General features: G+C 36.5%; 1 pseudogene; it reads right to left on the bottom strand.

Moving 5' to 3' along the window:
- Nucleotides 1–7,411: 7,411 nt before the first annotated feature.
- Nucleotides 7,412–7,750, bottom strand: LOC143595384 (secreted RxLR effector protein 161 pseudogene; annotated as a pseudogene).
- Nucleotides 7,751–8,662: the final 912 nt, after the last annotated feature.

Here is an 8,662-nt window from a genome sequence, read left to right as displayed (position 1 = left end):
CATAATTTCTAACATGGGCTTGGCCCAAATCAATCGAGTGAAACCGGAACTCGTTTAGCCCAAACAAACCCGATAACTCAAGATACTATACAAATCAATCCACAAAACTTTCACTTTACCTGATATCAAAAGATATATATAAAAATTATCAAATGATTAGATATATCACCACCCAGTCACCAAACCGAACTGAACCGAATGGGGGCGAAATAAGTACAAAATAACAAGGTTGTGACATGTTTTATAATATCATCTATGGTAAACGTTTATTATTAAAAACCTCTCATAAGATTATAAAATAACAAACATAATCTCTATATAACTTGTATTATATGAAGAACTCCATGGCCATTATCAATAAATAGCCATTAAATATCATTAAAAACCCCATCCAATTTTTTTTTAAAACGTAGCCTCTCCTTTTTTTTCTTTTCATTTAAGTTTTATAAATACTCATGAAAATATATTTTTATATCTTGCAGAAGATATAAATCCCTTTTAAAGTCATACTATTTCTACTTTGCTTTGGATTATACGTATAATTCTGGCTGCCCCAATCAAAACCACCTGCTACCCCCTCCAATAGCCATCAATCATCATCTGCACCAACCAAGTTACATGCAATTCTTTTCATCCAATCTTCTGCAACTGAACCCCTTTCTAATAATTCTCTTCAAGTTCAATCACAACACACTTACAGTCTTCTGCCAAATTGTTCTATGCTTACTCTCTTGAAGAAACAGAATCTGAAACTCAAGAACAACCACCTGGTAATTTGATACCGTCCTATTCAATCTCTATTCCATTGTTTGGTAATCCGTTTGTTGATTCTAATGTTGGTACGAAAATCCCAGTGCAAACCTATTCTCCTCCTACTCTCAGATTGATCAGAGAACCAGCAAACCTAAACCCGTGGTACATGTTCAATCGATCAAGGTATCTGGGACTATGTATTTATCATTCTTTTCATTTAATTGTAAGTGTTTTAAGGCTAAGTGTTGTTCTATTAAACGGCCAGCCCTATACAAGAAAAATTATGTTCACAAACATGTTGTGTAAAACGCTCCAGAACCCTAGTACATGACAGATTTTTATGCATAAAAATTTATGAAGAAAACTAAGTTTGTGAAGCTAAAGTGAAAGGATGCAAACTGAACCACCTAATGGCATTAAACTATCACAAAACTTTAATAAGCAACTTATCAAAATCAGATTCAATATAACATCTTTAAGTATTTAGAAATCTTAACCGAAAACTCGGTCTTTAAACTAAACCAACAAGATGTGAAACTAAACCATTTTACTTTGTTAAATAACCAAAATATGCAGAAAACATTACTGGTTTGCAACTTCAAAAATAACATAATATATAGCCCCAAAACCATAGCCATTTTAATGGCGATTTGGTAACCCGTTTAAGTGAAAACTAACTTGAAAACCAACCCAACATGCGACATTATTAACTTCTGGATATTTAATGAAATTTCCAGAAGTTAAGTATACATATATGAGACCTTAAAATTGGTAAAGACCAGCACCAAAAACTAATAATAAACCAAGTACTAAAAATCATCCGAATTGGCATTTTGGTAAAAGGGCATTGCCCTTGGTAAAATTTACTGAAAATAAAAAAGTACAAATGTAACGATTCCGACGAAACCCGATATACCCTAACCGGTAGACAATAGTTACGTCCTATTTAATGTCGGGTACATGAATTACCATAGTAATTATACGAGAATACATGGTTCACTGTATTGATTGTACGTGAATATATAATTCATCGCATTGAATATGCGATTAATCGATCGATAGTTATTGAAACCCGAACGAATCGAGGGTTCAATTATAGACGAGATTTATGATATTTAGTGATTTTACGGAGCATTAATGCTTCGGGATAAGTAAAGTACACCACAGAAAAAGAATTTCGATTTAATGGTACGTCAGTACATTAAACGAAACCTTCAATACCAAACCGAGCAGGAGATGATCGATCAAGCCGAAAAAGATGCGCAATAATTAATAATATGATGTTTTAAGTTAATAAATGCCATGGTTTAAGTTTTTAAAGTTTTTAAATCGGTTTTATATAAATTTCATTTTTAATCCGAAAAACGAACGTTTTAGCCTCGTTTTAAGCCGAATTAAACATTTAACCGAAAAACGAACTGAACCAGATTATCCAAAACATTATCCGGATTACGAGAATCCAAACATGTGGACTAGAATGGAGAGGTGGGTCCCACCCCACCCCCCTAACCAAACCGATCGGACCTTAGGGTCTCATTCCATTCCCTCATTTCTTTTTTCTACATCAAATCTTCAAGTTCTTCATCTTCTCTCAAGATCATGATCCAAAACCGAGAATTTTTAGCAAGAAAACAAGGTAAAGAATCGAGTTAATCACGTTTCCATCTTCGTTTCTTGAGTTTAATTGCAAGAAAATGAGGTTTCAAAGATGAAAACCGATTCTTGCATGATCAAGTGATGTATACGGGTTATACAGGGGATCTTGGTCCAAGAAAAGGGGTTAAACGAACCAAGAACGAATTTTTACGGTTTAAATCTTTGTTTTTGAATCATAACCGAAACTATAGTGTAAGAGGCTTGATCGTGAGTGTAACTTGCTTGGTATTGTGGTATGTTGGTTGTAGGCTCTGTGTTTAGTGGTATATAAGGCGGAAAGACGAGTTTGTAGCTTGTAGTGGCGGAAAACAAAAGGTATATTCGGTTATGTTAGGTTTTGGAGTTTTTGGACAGATTGTTGATCGTTTAAAGTTAGGTTATGAAATTTTACAGGGATGATCTACACATGAAAATATGAGTTCTGTGAAGTTTTGGTAATTTTTGGATAAAGGATGAATATTTGGTGAATTTAATGCTCGGTTTTGGCCAAAAATGGTGAAAAATAGATAAATATCATGAAAAATTCTGGAAAATTGCAGATAAGCTTTTTATATCATGAATAATTCACACACAAAATTTGAGGTCAGTTAGAGAAGTCTAAGTAAGCTTTTCGGTTAAACGAGTTCTAGGGTTTTCTAGCTCGGTTTTAGTGAAAATGGCATGTAAAGGAAGATTTTGGTTTTGGAAAAATTACAGGGGACTATGTAGATGGCAGGGGACATCCAGGAGAAATTTGGGATTTTTCTAAGATCGTTTGGTATTTACGACATATTTAGTGTTTAAATGGTGTTTAAAAATAGATAAATAAATTTTAAATATAAAAATTAATTCTGGAAATACTTTTATAAAATTCCCCACTGTCAAAAAGTGATTTTTGCAAAATTTCAAGATCCGAGACTAAACGGATAATAATTTGTGCTAAAAAGAAGATAAAAACAAACTTTTAAAGTCTAAAACGCATAAACCGGTAAAGTTCGTCTAAACGAACTGACTGGTGTATAAAAACCCTAAAAATGAACTATTTTCATATAATAGAGTTAAACAAGTAAAAATGAATCATCCGAAAGTAATTCGGATGATTTGGGTACTTTTTAACCGATTAACAGTTTCCGGTACGCTAAATACGGAAACGGGTCCCGCGGCCAATCGGGGCGTCTAAACCGAGCTCTAATTTCACATCTTTAATTAAATTATCAGTCAACAACTATTTTCGGGTCGTGCGTGACCAAACTCATTTTTGAAACGTAAAAACGGATAACCGTGCTAGGCACGCAAAACGAGAAAAACAACTAATAGTAATTATGACTATGGAACTCTAAACGATATCATAATCTGAGTCCGGATAAGTGTTTCTGGGTTAACATTGCCCCCAGAATGTGTACAGTGCTGGGTTAACAGTGTCCCCAGATGTACCGGTTAACTTGGTTAAAGTTATATTAATAATGAGTGTATAGTAACGATCGTAGGGATCATATTACAGATTGGACGTGTTAACTGATAATGATTGTTGTTACCTGCTTGCATGTGCTAAGGTGAGTTTCACGAGCCCCTTTTTCTGAATTGTTTTCAAATATTTTCCCGGGGCGGAAGCATGTTACTATTGAAATGTTTAAGTACATACTGAACGCATGGATTTGCGTGTGTTTATAAATATATGATTGTACAGGAATCGTACGGGATGGGTACAGTACTGGGTTAACAGTGTCCCAAATGTCCTTAAAAGTGTTTCTGGGTTAACGTTGCCCCCGGAATGGGTACAGTACTGGGTTAACGGTGTCCCCAGATGTCCCTAGAAGTGTTTTTGGGTTAACATTTCCCCCGGAATGAGTACAGTACTGGGTTAACAGTGTCCCCAGATAATATTATATTATGATATTGATTTATCAAGGTTTACTCAAATTGTGAAACTCACCAACTATTCGTAGTTGACCCGTTTTCTCACATGCTTTTCAGGTACAATTAAGATGAAGTGATTGCTTACGTGCTAAGTGCTTGTTGTGTGTAAGATTTGCGTGTGGGATGTTAGGATACATTATAATAAACAGAATTATGTATCGTATTGTATGATGTGTGTATCACCTAGACGGTAATGAAATACGATATAATGTAATTTGAAGTTTAATAATGTAATCAGTTTTCTTTATAAGCAATGTGGTTGATATCAGAGGTGTCTGTTGCATTCCGTTTACGTTTACGCTGCGGTTTCGGGGTGTTACAACAAACTAGTGCATCTCCCCCATCCTGGACATTTACCATGGAGAGGGTAGACCACAAATGAAACATACTACTTAGCCCGAAGTCATTCAATTTGGAACATTCGACTATACCAAATATTAGACTAGGCCTAATCTATTCAGAGAAGCATAAAGGTCCCCTCCAAAATAATTGACGGAGCCCATCTTGAGACATGCCAGAAAACCAAACCCAATAGTGTTGCATATCAGCCGAGCCCATCTTGACACACATTGTTGCATAACCCAAACCGTAGCATATTGAATTAAAGAGCAAATGCACGTGGTCACACTCCCCAAGCCCAAAAAAATGTATCCTTTATTCCAAGACAAGTGGAGTAAGCCCAAAAAGACATCTCGTGCATCAACTATAGCCCAACCAGTTTACAAATTCATATTAAACCAAACTATTTGTGCCCAAGCCCAAATCCCGTGAATAACCAGAACCGGCTCAATCCATAATTATAACCCAACATTCTTTTATGACCCCACAATGAGAGACCAAATTAAAATGTTCCATGGTTATCCTTTTCCGACAAACATGTGGAGGAAGTTGAAGATATAAGGCATAAAAATTCAAATCAATCTTTATCCTCTATCCAAATATAGTTCCAACCAATAAGGAATTCAAATATGGCACCATTTACGGGATAAACAACCAAATCAATTCCTATCCTCTCCATTCGACCCAGATCCGCTAACAATATCCGAAACCCGTTCATAGATCAAAAATGATCAAACACATTTGCTTCAACCATTTCTCATAGCCAACATAATACTTCTAGCAAACCCCAAGAACATAAAATCAAGATAGCAATATTATATGAACATCAAGGAAAAATCCAGAAAAAACCCAAAGCAACCATAGGTGGCCGAATGATTAGCCATAATGGATTTGATCATTAAACATGATCTCCAGCCTAGGGAATCAGGATTTAAAGATGAACAATAAATATTAAACAAAACATCTTGATTAAACTCCATAATAAAATTAATATGCAAACAAGATCCCAACGCCACTCAGGTTCTAGGAACAATGTGGAAAACTTTAGCAATACAAACCACGAGCTAGAACAACCTAATATTGATACACCAATACCCGGATTCGACTCACAAACATGTGATGCCTCCAGTTCCAACCACCCAAAAAAAGCAAGACAATAACCAGGAACAAACATGCAATAGGATTAGAAGCATACCATGAACATACAGTCACGACTCCCAATAATGAACACCATGAATCTCATGAAGCCGGAAGAGAAATAACACTTAACAATATCTTCAAATGCATAATCCAAGTCTGTCTAGCACCAACAATCGTCACCGTTGGGTAACAGCCTTGAACGTCTTCGAAGCCGATTGACACTCTAAAAATATAGAGTAGCCTCCAAGATCACCAGAACCCAGAAGCAAACAGTCTTCTTCTAATCATCATACCTCCATTCCCTATCTTCGGTTGTCTAGCACCAAGATATCAACAAGTTGACATCTGCGTAACAACCAAAACTAGTCGATTGACATCATAGGAACTATGATCGATTGCTTCCAAGAAACAATCCACTCGCCACCCACTCTCCGCAGGGTTACAAGCCGGAGATAAACGGATCCACCACCACCGTTTGTCTAGCTCCAGAAAAGAAAACGATTCTGGGTAACAATTACGAACACATCATAATCGATTGACATCATTCAGCGGAAAGAATGATAGATCAATAGGATTAGGAGAACCAATCCAGATTGATCATGCATCGATTCTAACAAAGATAACTGATGGACGGTTTGGTGAGAGCCGAGGGGAATGAGGGAAGAATTCTAGAGAGAAAACACCTTGGAAAACACACACAAAAAATTGCAAATGAAATTTCCTTCCGAATTGGCATTTTGGTGACGTGTTCGATAAGAAATAAGCTGTGCAACCAAAGTAATAATATAATATCTTTTTGCAGCCCTAAATATAATATTTTAATGTTGTATAATCTGACCCGGAACCATTTTGCATGAGTCGTCGTTTTTAAAACCGAACTAAGACCCGAAAGAGCCAAAACCGGCCCGTTAGCGGAAACGCAGCCATGTACATATTCTCAAAACCCAAGAAATGCCAAAACAACTGATTTTTATGTATTATAGTAGATCTTAACAAGTTAGATACCCAAAAGTGAGTTTTTGTTAAAAACATAACAAAAGGGCATATTTGGAAACGAGTTATTGGTAAACAAAGTGGATTAATCAAAGCAATAGCAAAGTCACACATAGTGAAGAAAATGCATTGAGAACTAATCTCTTTTTGTTGTTTATTCAGTGTAAACGGAATACATAAACTGGATGATTACAAAGAAAATAAATAAAAGAAACAAGCTAAAAACCAGGACCCACTAACGTTCTAATTCCTGATGAATAGGTAAACTATGACCACCTAAGTCCTACATACTTGGAGAATAAAAAGAAGATAAAACCAAACTAAAACTAATGATAATAATAAAAATAAAAAGATCATGTGTATATAACTCAAAAGTAGAGATTGCAACTTTAGCACTCCCTTTCAATCTTTACTTGTGATACAACTTGTTGCAGCACCCCAAAAGCTTCACATTTCAAAGACTTTTTAAACATGTTTGACACTTGATCCAATCAGCCCATTCCATTTGAATTTCACCATTTAGAACCTTCTCTCTGATAAAATGATAGTGGACCTCAATATGTTTTGTTCGCGCTTGAAAGACTGGATTTTCAGCTAGTTTTATAGCTGAACGATTGTCACATAACAGCTTTATTCAATATGATATAGGCTGGTTCGGATCTTTGAACAGCTGAGTTAACCACATGCACTCTTGGTCAGCCATGGCTGCTTCCCTATACTCCTCCTCCGTGGTCGAAAGAGATACAGTTGGCTGTCGTTTGCTACACCATGAGATCGGACTTGACTCGTACATAAACGCATAACCGGTAGTACACCGTCTTTCGTTCAAGTCACCTGCATAATCAGCGTCACATAGGCCCGTTAACTTTGGACTTGACTCCCTCTTGAACATCACGCCATTATTCACTGTTCCTTTCACATACCGCAGTACACGCTGAATAGCTAAGTAATGTGGCTTTCGAGAGTCTTGCATTTAGCGGCTTATAACCCCAACAGCAAACGATATATCCGGTCTTGTGAGAGTAAGATAAATTAGGCTGCCAACCATTTTCCTATAAACAGTCGGATCATCAAGCTTTCTTCCAACAGTTGAGTACAACCTCACTCCGGCTTCAATTGGTGTTGGCGCGGTTTTACACGGGCCCATACCGAATTTGTATAACATGTCACTCGCATACTTCGTTTGATGCAAAACTACCCCATCTTCATTATAAGCTAATTCCAACCCAAGAAACCTTACTAGCTTGCCCAAATCTTTTATTCGAAACCGCACACACAGATTTGACTTGAGTTAAACAACTTCGTCATCTAAGTCTCCGATGATGATTAAATCATCAACATAAACCAGAACTATCACAACCTTGTCACCTACTTTCTTGACAAACAAACTTGCATCTGCATGAGTTAGGATAAACCCATTTAACTCCAAAAATTCAGCAATCAAAATGAACCATTCTCTTGGTGATTGCTTCAACCCGTAAATTGCTTTCTTCAGCTATTTATTCCTCCATTGCTTGTCACCATTCTTGTTTCACCCGAGCTTCCTAAAATGAACTTGGTTCAGCCCATCCATCCTCAACAATAGCAACATTTGCATATTTAGTATTAAGTTTACGTATCCTTGTGACCGTCTTAGAGCTGGTTCGAGATGATCACTCGCTTCACTTTCTGTATCAGTTTGAGCCATATTATCTTGACCCACAGTGCTATCTTCAACTTGCGCTTCGTCATCATTAGTGAAGTCTAAGGCAACTTTGGAACCTTTAACATCTTCTTTGAGTTGATCACTATCTTGCATTATTTTATTCTTAGTTGACCACCACGATGATTTCTCATCAAACACCACATTACGAGAAACATGAACCTTTCCTGAGTTTGGCTCAAT

Source organism: Bidens hawaiensis, unplaced genomic scaffold (assembly GCF_021521415.1).
Source record: "Bidens hawaiensis isolate Kalapana, Puna unplaced genomic scaffold, B.hawaiensis_p1.1 tig00044948_1, whole genome shotgun sequence".
In the NCBI taxonomy this organism is placed as follows: Eukaryota; Viridiplantae; Streptophyta; class Magnoliopsida; order Asterales; family Asteraceae; genus Bidens; species Bidens hawaiensis.
This window is presented reverse-complemented; position numbering and strand designations above follow the sequence as displayed.